At 44.2% G+C, this 15,170-nt stretch overlaps 1 protein-coding gene across 2 annotated transcripts in view; it reads left to right on the top strand.

The window, feature by feature from the left end:
• Positions 1–3,635: 3,635 nt before the first annotated feature.
• NFYC (nuclear transcription factor Y subunit gamma) overlaps positions 3,636–15,170 on the top strand; it is a 64,499-nt gene continuing 52,964 nt past the window's right edge. The window contains exons 1-2 of one of the 2 annotated variants that reach the window (XM_030217472.1): positions 3,636–3,797; positions 8,496–8,588. The gene's annotated coding sequence lies outside the window, so the exon portion shown is untranslated. The remainder of the gene's footprint in view (positions 3,798–8,495; positions 8,589–15,170) is intronic. The other variant, XM_030217470.1, reaches the window with a different exon arrangement.

Below are 15,170 nucleotides of genomic sequence, written 5' to 3' on the forward strand. Positions count from 1 at the left end.
TTTATTCATGTTGTTTTCTGGCCCTAGGTGTCACCAACTTATCTCTTCAACAGCTTTAGTTTAACCTTTATTCTTTAGCCCAGAGGAGTCCAGAAATCAGAGATAGAGCCAGGTCAAGGAGTTTGCCTTAATATCAAGGGCACAAGCTAAGCAGAGTGGGAAGTAACAATCATGAGGTTTTATTCAGTGGAATTTGGGTTCAGTGAACCTAGACTCCTGGCAAATTTCCAGCTATGGCTGTACCTGAGTGTTATTGTGCAGATGATGGGGGGGAGGGGGGGGGGTTACAGTGCAGTGCTGAGGGCAGAAGCATGTCTCTGCTTCATGAGCTACATCTTCTTCAAACATTGTTTTATTATTGAAATCACTAGAGCATGAGCTCAGTCAGTTATCTGAGAAAGCTGCTTGTACTTCACCAATGCCTGGGCAAAGGTCACTTTCAGTCCTTTCCACCTCATGGATCCCCAAATCTGAAGGCTTCTAATGGAGGAGGTTTGCAGTGACATAATTCAAAAAGGAACAGAGTATCCCTACCTAGCAAGAGGATGAGATTGAAGAAAAACAAATGACATAGAGAGGTGTAATATGCAAGGAGTGGCAGGTACTATCCTAAAGAAAGGCAGAGAGGAACGTGCATGTACTTTAAGGGAACTGAATAAAAGAAAAACCTAGTCTGCCCATCCATGCCATCTACTCTCCCTGTCACTGCCTTAGAGATACTGTTTTCATCTCCACCACTTCCACCAGGAGGCTGTTCCACAAAATCACCACCCTTTCCATGAAGTATTTCCTCAGGTTACTTCTGCGTCTGTCCCCTTTCATCGTCATCCTATGTCCCCTTGTTCAAGATCTTTCTTTCAATTGAAAGAGACTCGCCTCCTGTGCATTTATGCCACATAGGTATTTAAATCTCTATCGTATCTACCCTCCCCTGCCGTTCTTCCAAAGAATACATAGTGAAATCTTTTAGTCTGTCCCCAAATGAAGACCACAGACCATTTTAGTAGGCGCCCTCTGGACCGACTCCATCCTGTGTATATCTTTTTGAAGGTGGGGTCTCCAGAATTGTACACAATGCTCTAAATGAGGCCTCACCAGAGTCTTATACAGGGGCATCACCACCTCCTTTTTCCTACTGGCCTTTCCTCTAACTCTGCACCCAAGTATCCTTGAAGCTCTCGCACTCTGCCAGATTTAGGGGTATGCTAAGGTGTGTTAGCGTTTTTAACATGCCTGTAAATTTAAGGCATGTTAAACGCTAACACGCCTATACATTTCTATGGGAGCGTTGGCATTTAATGTGCGTAAACTATTTACGCGCATTAAAAATGCTAACGCACCCATATCGCCGCTCAGTAAACATAGGCGTTAAGTGTGTAGGGAGGATCCGACTTTGAACAGACTGCGTCCCTTGGATCCTCTGCTGCTGCTGAACATTGAAAGTTTTCCCCTCGGATCAATGGATCAAGAGGTGATCTCCAGAAGATCCTACCTCTGATCCGCTCCAGACAGATTGGGGAAGAACCTCTGGATCCAACTTTAATGTGAAGGAAAAAACAATTCTGAGGTACATGGGCAGAACAAGGGCCGGCCAAGGCAGTGGCGGTGGAGGATCGGGGGGGGGGGGGGGGGGTGATGTGTTAAAAGCAGTTAGCTTAGCAGAGTTTTAAAAAGGTTTGGACGGCTTCCTAAAGGAAAAGTCCATAGACCATTATTAAATTGGACTTGGGGAAAATCCACTATTTGTGGGATAAGCAGTATTTATTTATTTATTTGGTGCATTTGTATCCCACATTTCCCCACCTATTTGCAGGCTAAATGTGGCTTACATTATGTCACAAAGGCGGACATCATTAACAGAATACAAAATATTGTTGCAAATAAGGTACAAAGAAAAACAGGCAAATTAGGAGTAATAAGTAAGTAATTCGGAATATGTGAGTGGGGATAAAACAAGGTATAATGTTCAGTAATGATAATGTGGATTAAAGTGTCTTTAATATTTTGGGGGGGATCTTGCCAGGTATATTGTGAACTGAATTGGCCACTGTTGGAAACAGGATGCTGGGCTTGATAGACCTTTGGTCTGGTCCAATATGGCAACAATGTACTTATGTACCTCTCCTCAGGTCACTTCACTGGCTTCCAATCAGATACCGCATACAGTTCAAGCTTCTCCTTCTTACCTACAAATGCACTCAGTCTGCTGCCCCTCACTACCTCTCTACCCTCATCTCCCCTTATGTTCCCGCCCGAAACCACCGTTCACAGGACAAATCCCTCCTCTCAGTACCCTTCTCCACCACTGCCAACTGCGGGCTCCGCCCATTCTGCCTCGCCTCACCCTATGCTTGGAATAAGCTTCCTGAGCCCCTACGCCAAGCCCCCTCCCTGCCCATCTTCAAATCTTTGCTCAAAGTCCACCTCTTCAATGTTGCTTTCGGCACCTAACCTTTATACCTTTCAGGAAATCTTGACTGCCCCAATTTGACTTGTCCTTTAGATTGTAAGCTCCTTTGAGCAGGGACTGTCCTTCTATGTTAAATTGTACAGCGCTGCGCAACCCTAGTAGCGCTTTAGAAATGGAGGAGTGGCCTAGTGGTGAGGGTGGTGGACTTTGGTCCTGGGGAACTGAGTTCGATTCCCACTTCAGGCACAGGCAGCTCCTTGTGACTCTGGGCAAGTCACTTAACCCTCCATGGCCCCATGTAAGCCGCATTGAGCCTGCCATGAGTGGGAAAGCGCAGGGTACAAATGTAACAAAAATAAAATAGATACTATTGGAGATTCTACATGGAATGTTGCTACTATTGGAAATTCTACATGGAATGTTGCTACTATTTGAGATTCTACATGGAATGTTGCTATTCCACTAGCAACATTCCATGTAGAAGGCTGCGCAGGCTTCTGTTTCTGTGAGTCTGACGTCCTGCACGTACGTGCAGGATGTCAGACTCACAGAAGCAGAAGCCTGCGCGGCCACATTGGTGATCTGCAAGGGCCGACTTCTACATGGAATGTTGCTAGTGGAATAGCAACATTCCATGTAGAATCTCAAATAGTAGCAACAGTGGAGGAGTGGCCTAGTGGTTAGGGTGGTGGACTTTGGTCCTGGGGAACTGAGGAACTGAGTTCGATTCCCACCACAGGCAGCTCCTTGTGATTCTGGGCAAGTCACTTAACCCTCCATGGCCCCATGTAAGCCGCATTGAGCCTGGCATGAGTGGGAAAGCGCGGGGTACAAATGTAACAAAAAAAAAGCAGTAGTAATGTAAAGCAGGATCCTGTGGACTTTAAGGTGGTGAATCTGGCAGATCCGGGTTTTACCCAGTCCCCCCCCCCCCCCCAATGCCTTTTTGATTGTACCTGGAGCTCTGTTCTGCACTCTTTCTAGCCACTTTGCTGGGCCCTGCTGGTGTTTATCAGCCCTGTCACTGTGTACATTAACTGAGCTGCTGCTTCCCTCTCATCACTCCGTCTCTCCAGTCCCTGTCCCTGTCCCGCGCCCTCTGTTTTATCTGTCCCGCGCTTTTCCCGGAACTCTCGCGAGAGCCACACAGCCGGCGCTCACCACCCCTGCCCCGCCCACCCCGCGCGCCTGCGCACCAACCTCCTCGGACGGAGGAGCAGTAGAGGGGGGAGGGGGAATGGGGGAGCCGCCATCTTGTGTTCCGGCTCGGCTTCCCTCAGCCTGTCACAACAAGGGCGCTGAGCGGAGGCGGCAACGGGGAGCATCGTGTGCACAGCCGGGCATCGGACGGTGATCGGCGCCACCTCAGCGGCGTGAACAGGGCCCGGTGAGTGGGGGGGAAAAAAGGGGGGGGGCGACGGGTCCCCGAGGAGGAGGCTACGGCCGTTTCCCCCCTACGCTCTGTGCGCGCGAGGCTCTTTGCACGCGGCCGCCGCCGCCATCCTTCCTGTGTGGCTCGAGCCCCGCCGGTGGGACGCGCGCTCCTTCGCCTCTGATTGGTGGAGGTGTCCGCGCTGCCGGGCCTGATTGGTCGGCGGCGAGGGCGGCGGGAAGCTCGCGCGCCATTGGCCGCGCCGGGGCGTCCGGGAGGGGGAGGAGGGGCCGAGTCCGCGGGGACTACACTGGGCCGAGAGTGGAGACATCCGGGGCGGGGCGAGGAGTGGGGGAGGGGAAAGGAAGGGGGGGCAGTAGAGTCAATCACAGGTGATAAAGACCCTGGTCTTGGGGGGGGGGGAGGGGGCTTCATCCTGTAGCTGCAAATCTCTGGCCTCAGCAAGAGGGAAACTGGCTCTAGATGCACAAAGGGTTAACACGATCAGCTGCCTGTGACCTCGTGACCCCACAGAAAGAAAGCCTGTAGTGTGGCTGCGGTGTTAATTCCATTTCTAAATGAAAACAAGGTGCAAAACCCATTTAACCCTCCATTGGCCCAGCTGCAAACCACTTTGAATGTAGTTGCACAGAAAGGCAGTATATCAAGTCCCATTTCCCATTCCCTTGCTATACACCTGCTTATTTTCAGGATGGAGTGAATTATTTCAGCTGATGATCTTTCCTAAGCAAAATTGTTGACAGCAAATAATTATTCAGCCAAGAGCAAATTTGCTTCTTCCATGCACTTGTATCTGGTGCTGCAGACACTTTCTATTCCTTTATTATTATTTTTTTTTAAAGCCTTTGAGTGCTTTTGCTTTCCAAGTGTGGATTATGTTATTAAAAAAAATAATAATAATAAAAAAAACTGCTCCCTTGGAAGCTGTTTTGTTTTGGATACCTTTGCCTGTTTAACCTGCACCAAAGCAGAAACGTGCTCTTTGTTCCAATTCAAACCGGATTGCACTGTCGGCTCTGGTTTGCAGATTTCAGGTGGAATAAGAAGGGTCTTTGGCCAGTATTTCAGTTTTCTGACTAGGAGTTCTACAAGCAGATATCCAGATCACAAAAGAAGGGCAAGATTCGGGTTTTCAAAAATCCTGTACAAAACAAAAAGTGAGGAACAAACTATTAAAACCATGAATGAATTTTAAGGAAGTGGTAGGTCCAGACTACTTTCAGTTCAACACCCCCCCCACCACCGCCAGTGTCCTAGTGGTACATACTGCACCCTGGCAGGGACTATTCCTATGATCATATACCTTCTAGGTATTTTTTTTTTTACCAAAGAGAGAAACTCAGTACCACATGTCTCAACAAACAGTTCGTAGATTAATTATGAAATTATAATTTGATACCAGATCACTCTTCAAACACCACATGTGCTTCAATGAAAATGTGTTGAAAACCATCCATCCACCAATCAAACATGCATAAAACTTATGTTTAATACTCTGCAATGAATATCATCTATCTTTAAATGAACACCTGAAATAAGTGCATGTGCCGGGTGTAATAAATTACTGTCAGAGAAAAGCACGTATGGAAGAGTAAACAGCAAAACGCACCTCTTCAAGCCCAAAAACAACGTACGTGTTTTATTCTGTGCAGCCATGTTCCATTCAGTCAAGCAGATTAACACACTGGAACAAGAAGTTAACCGTCAGCGTAAAGAATGATATGTGGAGGAAACTGGAGAATAGGCTATCACAGAGAGTTCAGCATCTCTTGCAGAGTCCTTCTACTCCCTCCCCCAGCCCTCCATAAATTATATTCACCAAGATACCTGTGTGAATTCATTTGCTTCGATATTCCTGCTGCATGCTGGCTTTCGTCCTGCTCTGAGAGCTGCCATAGCATTATTGCTCATGTACAAGGTAATAGTGTTTTGCCACATTTTCATGCATGAAGACATAAGAATGTTTGTTGCAATAAACACTTCCAGTATTTGTTAAAAGCAGTTTTACTCTTAGTCTAGTAAAAACAGCTTTTTGCCAATTCAACAGCACATTTATACTCTCAAGTTAAATGTCAAAGGATTCCTTCTAAGCTTTTCAGATGTCTCCAGTGTGTCTCTGTTTTTCTGAGTTTGCACCAAACAGCCCATAATACGAAGTTGGTCCTGGGGGGGTGAGGGAGTGGGAGGGGGACACACAACATTTCTGTACTATAACTTCCCTATTTGAGGTAACTGTCCAAGGACTCCCATAGGAGGAGTATTCTCAATATCGAATGTCACAATAGAGGAAAGGGCAGGAATTCAAATTTTGAGAAAGCAAAGTGCAACTTGATGGAATAATTAAGGCAAAACCAACAGTAGCATGATCAGACTGGAGTACTGGCTGGACTGAAATATCACTTTTTAGCTTTCTCAAAAGAGAATTTTAGAGAAAAACTATTTAACAAAAATGTCCAGCTGAATGGGTAGCAACCTGAATTAATTGTGTAAACTAAAGCATCAAACAGTATGTGGTCATTATTTTAAAAAAAATTTCAGAATAAGGATCAAAAGGGAGGTTGAAATCACCCTAATACCTAAATTATACAAGTCTAAAGGAAGAGCCACAGGAAAATAAAGTAAAAATGAACAGACACCAAAACATTAGGGGAAGAGTAGATAATACAGAGAAAGTATCACTTTCCAACACGGTCACATCTGCAGCACCGTCAAATGTCACAGAAGCTTTAGAAAAACATCTTCCCATTGCAACAGACCTATTCCCAAGAAAAAGATACAGGACAATATTGATAAGCTAAGACATTAGATGCCAGGAGCCAAGACTCCGTAATGCACAAAATGCCAAGATAGTTCTGTAAAAAGTCTATAATGAGAATCGTTTTGCTTCTGACAGATCTTGCATTGAGACATATATGCAATGATGCCAAGTGCATGTAAGATAATTTGCATGGAGGAGAAATAGGAATTGCTTTGAGCATAGATGGAAGTCATAAAAGCTTCTTGTAGAATTCCATAACATCCTTGTTAGGTTAAAAAAAAATCTATATAGGCCATAGTAGTGATAAGACAATCAATTAAAGTAGTACTTGGGTCCAGGAGTTGTTCAAAGTCTGTTATGCTCCTTTGTTGGCGTGCAGCCCACCCCCATGGGTGGCACCTCTGGCGTGAGTTCCATTCATATATCCTGTACACCCTGATGATGCCACCAGAGACGGAGTTAGCAGCAGTCTTCCAGGGACTCTGCAGGCTAAACTAGCAAGCTGAGCCAGGAGAATAGATCCAGAAAATGGTCCCATAACATTCCAGTAGGTAGACAAGGAGGCAGCTGGCAGGTAGTCCTTAATCTTGAGTTCCCAAGCTATATCCCACATGACCTGATAATGTCACTGGGATGAGGCTAATGGTGATCTTCTGAAATGGGAAGCTGAGGCAGCAGAACAGATCCAGAAAATGGTCCTCCAACGTTCCAGCAGGTAGACAGGCTGTTGCTTAATTTGATAAATATTTTTAAAAACAAAACACCTCTCATGAAGATAAGTTAGGGCTGTTCAGCTTGGTGAAGATGACAGAGAGGGGATATGATTGAAGTTTAGAAAATCATGAGCGGGGTGAAATGGTTAAATAGAGAACAGTTGTTTAACTTGTCAACACAAAAATAAAAAAGGACATTCCATGAAACTAATGACCAGCAGACTAAAAGCAAATCTCTCCTCCCCACTGAAAGCTGTAGAATCTGTTGCCAGAGGATATGGTCTAGGCGCCCAACGGAACACGATTCAAAAGTTTGGATAAGTTCCTAGAGGAAAAAGGCCATAAGAATTATTAAACCAGGTTGATTTTTTAAAATTTATTTCCAATAAACATTACAAAGAAAAACTTTGCAGGAAACAAATACAGATTATCACACAACAATACAAACCATTATTCTGTAGTTAAAGTCCTCATAAGGGGAGCCCAAGAAAAGAAAAATTCTAGGAGAAGATAGAAATTAAACTCCCAGTCAATAAACAGGAAAGGGTGTGAGCCTAATAAACCACTCATAAGGTCAAGTGGAAACAGCCCTTTTTCCCTCCAGGAAAAACTGTAACCGGGAGGGCGCAAAGAAAACCTATTTACAGGGATAACGTAATTGAAAAGTTGCACCTAATGCTAAAACTTTGAACCGATATGACAAAACAGTTCCTCCTACGTATCTGAGTCCAGTATGAAACATCTGGAAAGATACATATCCCCCCCCCCCCCCCCCCGCAATAAAATTACAGTCCTTCAATATGAAGAAAAGATATAATAGTGCTTTCTTATCCTGTAGAAATATGAAGGAAACCAGAAGGTGACTCGAGAAATCGCTTCCTCGGCAGAGGTCTCCAAAATGTTTATTAAATTTAAACTGTCTGAAGAAATATCAACTTGTTCAAGTTTCTCCAAAGAGCTAGCATGCTTCTTAACTAGAACTGAAACATAGTCAATTTTATTCAACGGGGATAGAGCATTATCTTGATACGCAAGTATATCCTTTAAGAATTTGTAAAACATCTCCTTAGGTGTAGATGTTAAAGCCTTAGGAAAATTGAACAGTCTTAAGTTCAAGCCTTTAATATAATTTTCAAAATTTTCAACACTTCGATATAGCATCATTTTATCTTGCAGTACTGAAGATTGTATAGATTTCACCTGTTGAACTTGAATCTCCAGAGTCTGCACTTTCCATTTCAATTCTGCGTTGCTGCTCTCCAGACTGTGAAGTTGGACATCAGATTGGGCCACAGGACCTTAGAAGACGAAAGAGTAAGCGGCCTCCAGAGTGATCTCTGCTGGTTTGACCAATGGCGGTAGAACCAATTCCAGTTCTGCTGCCGGTCTTTCCAGACGCTCCTCCATTGGCTTTTTGCTCAAAGCTGTGGCTCTAGATGACCCCACATTTGGGGGGGAATTCAGGCCTTCGACCCACTCACTTTCTCCTGACACTGACCTGAAAGCGCCCAGCTTCAAACGGCCCAGAATACTGCGCCCAGGTTAGTCCTACATGTGCCTCGCTTCGGAAGGGCTACTCCACTGCTGATTCAATTGCATTGGCTTTCTGTTAAGGCCGGGTTGTTTTTAAGCTTTGTGCTCTCATATTTTACACTTTATTTGGCACTGCTCCTGATTATATGTTGCCCCTTGTCACTTTCCCTTCTCGCAATGCTACCTATGATGCGAGAGACTGCCTGCGTCTTTATCTATAAGAAAGTAGTTTATAAGTCAATTTATTCTGTTACTTTTTCTTACCAAGGTACTAAGTGGTGGAATTCCTTGCAAAAATACATTAGATCCCAGCATGATTACTTAGTTTTTCACAAGTTTCTGAAATCTTTCCTTTTTTAAAAATTCCTGTTCCCTCTCCCCATATGTATTTACAATTCTTTCCTTTGTTGATATATGTTGCATTATGTTTTTTATTTCATATTTTGTACTGTCTTCATATAGCTTGTTAGCCACATTGAACTCAAATTTGTGTGGGGAATGAATGTAATAAATAAATAATAATTCCATCCTACTACTACTACTATTAAACATTTCTATAGCGCTACTAGACTTACGCAGCGCTGTACAAATTAACATGAAAAAGACAGTCCCTGCTCAACAGAGCTTACAATCTAAATTGGACAGACGAGCAGACAGCTAGGGGTGGGGAAATTGCAGTGGTAGGGGTGATAAGTGAGGGTGTTGAGTAAGAGAGTCATGGTTAGGAGTCGAAAGCAGTAGCAAAGAGGTGGGTTTAAGCCATCCTGGGACGACGCAGGGGAATGATAGGACCCAGCTGGGCTAAGCGATACCTCGCTCCCGAAGCTCAAGCCCCTCTCCAACACTTGAGCAGCTGGTTTCCCCACGTTCACTAGTATATGTACTGATCTCCATCCGGCGAAGTAAAGGCAAGACCACCTGTTGGGTGGAGGGCATCCCACACGATTTAAGTGAAGAACACGGAGAGAGCTGACACACATCTTCACACCACTTCAGCCACCTTGGACCTCAACCCTGTTGATTTGATTTAATAATTTTATATACTACCTTTTACCGAAGTGCAAAAGCGGTTTACAATGAAAATAATCATAATACATTAAACGTGAAACATTAACAACACAAAATGCAGTCAAGTCTATACTTACATCTCTAAATTTTCAAGGATGTTTACAAAAGTCCTGATGAAGGAAAACACTGTTGAAAAAGCCATGTTTTCACAAATTTTCAAAAACCCAAATAAGAAGCAGCATGAATCTCATCAGGCAGTGACTTCTGCAAAGATGGACCAGTGTAAACTGTCTTCCTTGTAGTTGACAATTTGATCTCATCAAGAGCTGGAAGCTGAAGGAGACTCTTCTGTGACGAATGAAGAGTCCATTGAGGCAGGTATTTCATTAGCTTTAGGTAGATTTGGGAGACTCATTATTAATCCTTGGGAATGGACTATGAGAAATAGATTTGCTTTTCGGGATCTGCTGGGTACTTACTTGTGGCCTGACTGGCCATTGTCAGAGACAGGATTCTGAGCTCAATAGACCTTGATCTGACGCAGCAGGGCCTTTGTCATAATCTTATCTTCGTTCCTTCAAGTTTTAGAACCATGTCATTAGCATATCAAATGTTCCTTAAGTGTATATCTCTAATAATTATGCCTTTCAAGGCTTTCAAGATTAGATGCACACTATAAATGTAAGAAAAGCAGGGAAACTATGAGGCTCATTTTCAAAGCACTTAGCCTCCCAAAGTTCCATAGAAACCTATGGAACTTAGCCTCCCAAAGTGCTTTGAAAATATGCCTCTATGTATTCTTGTTTCACACGTTTTTCTTTCCACATATTCAAGATGCGCATATCACTACTCGGGGGATTGGATTGGGCCGTTTTGGTTTTTAGTCAGCCGACATTTCCGGTACTGTGCTACTTTGTTCTGGTTTCCTTTTCTGACTGTAGCAGTTTGACTCCAAGATGGATAAGTGATTGTATTTTGGTATTACAGCCAGTCATATGTATAGTAATGAACTCCTTGGATGTGCATTATGTTTTGAACGTGTTACAGCCTGTGTTTTTTTTTAAGCTGTGCATTATTTTGATACATCTACCTACTTGATAAAAACAAAATCAGATTATGCTTCCTTTTGAGTAGAGGAGTGTGGTAGCCATGTTAGTCCACTCTTAAGGTTATCAATAGAAATCAAACAAAATAAAACATGGAAAAGCGCAACCTTCGAAAGCTAATCAAGAAATGTATTAAGTTATGTCCAATAAAAAAGGTATCATCTTATTTTCTTTTTCATGTTTTATTTTGTTTGATTTCTATTGCTTCCTTTTGAGAAAGGCTAGTCTCTGGTAAATTAATCTTTGAACTTCTAGTTGTGTATTTAGTAGCTGAACTTTTTCTTTTTCCCACTTATATATACGTATCTTGGTTTTATGGCTAGGAATTGGAAAGTTGCTGAGAGAAAAGATGTTTATCAGTTAGTAAAATTTGCTTTACGATCTAGCATGTGACAATCACAGCGGTTTGCAAAATAAAACAATACAGAAACATGAAAAAGAACTCCAATGAAAATAGGGCAGACTTATCCCAAACTTACAAGAAAACAAGCAAACAGCAGTTAGTCGGACAGATACCCTTCATAAGGTCTCCTGCCTTTGAGAATCAGTCAAACCGATCGCCCGCATGAAAAACTTGACCTTGTGTAACAATAAGATCAGCAAACCATGCTTAGATAATTATATCTAACTAGAAGGGATGGGGTCCAGCGGACAATAGGTGACATGCATTTTAATAACTTTTCCAAGGGAGGTCAGAGCACACATCGGAAAGAATGCTAGTCGGCATGTGCATCTAACAAGATAGAAGCAATATGAGATCTCTGGGAGGATCTTTGGGATCTCTGCAAATTAATGATCTTATTGACTAAACAATCTCCAAGAGGGTCTGAGCTCAGCGATTAGGCCTTGTCCCCCCAGCCAGATTCTAGACCACAGAAATAGTTTCTTAGCTGCATTAGGAGCTTCAGAGGTAATCGTAGAAGACCTTTTTTGCCACCTTTAGCTACTGGTTATAATACTAATGTAAGTTCTTACAGATCCGTAAATGATAGAGGGGGCTCCTTGTGCCAGATACACTTTGCTTGCCTCAGTGTTTTTCTAAGTAAAGTCAGCCTGTTATGACACCAGGGCTGAAATTTAGAGGTCAAAGTACTTCTTCCTCCTTAGAGGAGCCATTCATCAAGCTTCCTTCCCAACATGCTATCCCAAGCCCGCACTTGCTCCTCAAAAGGGTGAGAGACAAAATCATTGGAAAAATTTTGAAATGAGTCATAGCGGCACGATCTACCTTATGTAAATCCTTTCTCCGAGGACAAGCAGGCTGCCTGTTCTCATGTGGGTCGACGTCCGCATCGGCCCAGGAAACGGCAAATTTTCACCAGCAAAATTAAAAAGTTTTGCCAGAGTCTTCTGGCGCGTGTGCAGCGTGCACCGCTCATACGCGGACAACTTCCCGCCCGTCGCGTGAGTATGCCTCCTCAGTTCTTTTTTGTCCATGACAAGTTGACAGGATTTTTTTCTGCTTTCCTTGTTCTTGGCCCAGGAACAGAGTCTGACGACTAGTTCTTTTATTATTTTAGACATTTTCTTTAAAAAAAAAATATATATATATATTCCCATAGTTACTTTTAGTATTTTTTTCTCCATTTTAAGTGTACTTTCTTTTCGCGGTCGGGTTTTCTCCCTTTTTGTGCCCTTCTCTTTTTTGGCACAATCGCGTCGTTTGATTTCGCCGAAGCCGTTTTTCCTTCCATTTCATCGAAGATGCCCAGCGGCTTCAAACGTAGTACTCGGCGCAACCGGACCATCTCAGGTACCGATACCCATGCCTGGTGTATCCAGTGCCTTGGGCCCGACCATAGCCCAGCTGCTTGTAGTCTGTGTCTTCGTATGAAGAAACGTACCCAAGCGTCTCAAGAAGCTCAATGAGAAAAACTTTTTCTGGCTCGGTCCAGTCCTTCGACGTCGACATCGAAAGGAGCATCGACATCGGGAAGAGAGGTAATGGTTGCTGAGAGACCGACTCGCACTGGGAGCAGTGAGGCATCGAGTGGGTCTCCACCTGCCTCGAGGCCTCCTGTTATGCAAGCCCCCCGGGACCGACCTTCGTCAGACCCGGCCCCTAGGAGACGTGAGAATTCCACGTCCTCATCGGCACTGAGGAGTCTCGATGATGGGCGTCAAGCGAAGGCTAAAAAGCACCGGGACTTCAAGAGAGTCAGCACCTGAGAAGCGTCGGTGCCGAGAGGATCGCTCCCCCTCAATACAGGAGGTGCCGATGCGTCAGTCTCCTAGCAGCCTGTTACCTGCTCCCGAGCCTAACCATTTTGGAACCTAACTATTGTACCTCTATCCAGGTAATCTAGACTGTTCCAATTTTTGATTGTCTGCACTCCTTGTCCTTCTTGTCCTTTAGATTGTAAGCTCCTTTGAGCAGGGACTGTCCTTCTTTGTTTTTGTACAGCGCTGCTTAACCCTGGTATCACTGTAGAAATGTTAAATAGTAGTAGTAGTAGTAGAGCCTCCACGGATTCTGACACCGTCTGTTCCACTGACCCCGCAGCCTTCTCCGATGGCGGCTCTCGAGTGCATCCGAGCCTTATTTCCAGAACTTCTGCAGGGACTGCTACGACAGTCAGGTTCAGTGTCGGGGGTGCTTGCGCCTTCTGTACCATCTGCTGCAGCGGTGTCTGGCCCTTCTCCTGCGGTGAGGTCCCTGACCGCAGTGCCGCCTGCGGCATCGGCTGCCACCCAGGTCGACTCTCCTTTGATGTCGGTGGAGGGAGCTTCGCCGCAGTCGGACTGGCCGTCGGCCTTTCGACATCGCCATAGAGGACTTTGTTCCTCGGCGTCGAGGCAGGTTCAGTGTGAAGTACCTTAACACAGGTTTTATCTGACATTGAGCAGGAGTGTTCATGGGAGTCAGAGGAAGATCCCAGGTACTTTTTTTCTGATAAGTCCTTTGGGATTCCCTCTGATCCTTCCCCTCTGCCAGAGAGTCTGTCATTTTCCTCTTTTGTCCGAGAAACGGCTATGGCTATTCTCTTCCATATGGAAGTTGAGGATGAGCCCAGGACTGAGATGCTCTGTTTTCTTGTCGGTCATGCTTCTCCCTATACACTCAAAGATCCTTCTGGTTTCTGCTTTCCCTTTTTCTACCTGTTTGGCCACCTAAAGATCCTCAGAGTCAATCACCCCGGGCCTTTTCTTTCATATACAGAAGTATTTCACTCCCTGTTCTGTTCTGCAACCAGCCCAAATGCACAAACCTGCAATTTTTAGCATTGAATCTTAGCTGCCAAATTCTAGACCGTTCTTCAAGCTTTGCTAGATCCCTCCTGTTATCCACACCTGCATATAATGGAAACCACTTTGTACCATAGAAAGTCGGTATATCAAATCCCATTACCCTTTACCATCTAATGGATTTTAATGTTAGTTCCCTGTATGTTTCAGTATGTTAATTTATTTAATACACCCATCTCCCCTGTGCTCCAGGAGGGCCCCCAAGTCTCGCTGCAGATTTGGAACCATGTTGGCTTCCCCCTGGATTTTTGAGATGCAGCTTCCAGAATCGGGCACAGTATTTTAGATGAGCTACCAGTGATTGTACAAAGATACTGCTATGGTAGAGCCCTTAATCTGAGAAAGTCGGAAATGTAATATTACCATATTTTGGTTTGAAAGAACAAATTAAGATGAGAGTCTAGATTTTGCATACGTAATTAAGAACCAGTTTTGTTTGGTGATCTAAGCGGGACATTATATGAGTTGTTTGGGTGTTATATGTTAATTTGTATTCCTGCTGTACTTGTAAATATTTACCTGCCCATATGCCAGGACTTTTATTCAATGAGTGTGACCTTGTGAAGAAAAGCATGGAATTCGGAACCTAAATGCTCATGGTTTAGTCTGAGCTCTACTGTGAACCCTTTGACCCACATTACTTCCGTCTGATTTGACAGTAATAATAGTTCTTTCTTGACCTAACAGGGTTTCCCAAACCTGTCCTTTGGACCCCACGGTCAGTTGGCCTTTTCAGATAGCCACAAAGACTGTGCATGAGATACATGTGCTAATTTATGAAAACGTATTCCGTGGATATCTGTGGCGTCCCTAGGACAGCTTTGGGATGTTTTATCATTTTTAAGGTGCAGTATGAAAGACTGGGTGAAAAGCAAAGCACTGGAGCAGGCGTCTCTAGTGCGGCATCTGGATTGTGATTGTCTTCAAGAGTCCACAGCGAGATGATGGGGTTATACTGTAGGTCTCGGTTTGCCAAAATTCCTTCTAAATCGTTTTCACATCC

The sequence above is a fragment of the Microcaecilia unicolor genome, chromosome 11 (assembly GCF_901765095.1).
Source record: "Microcaecilia unicolor chromosome 11, aMicUni1.1, whole genome shotgun sequence".
NCBI classification, from domain to species: Eukaryota; Metazoa; Chordata; class Amphibia; order Gymnophiona; family Siphonopidae; genus Microcaecilia; species Microcaecilia unicolor.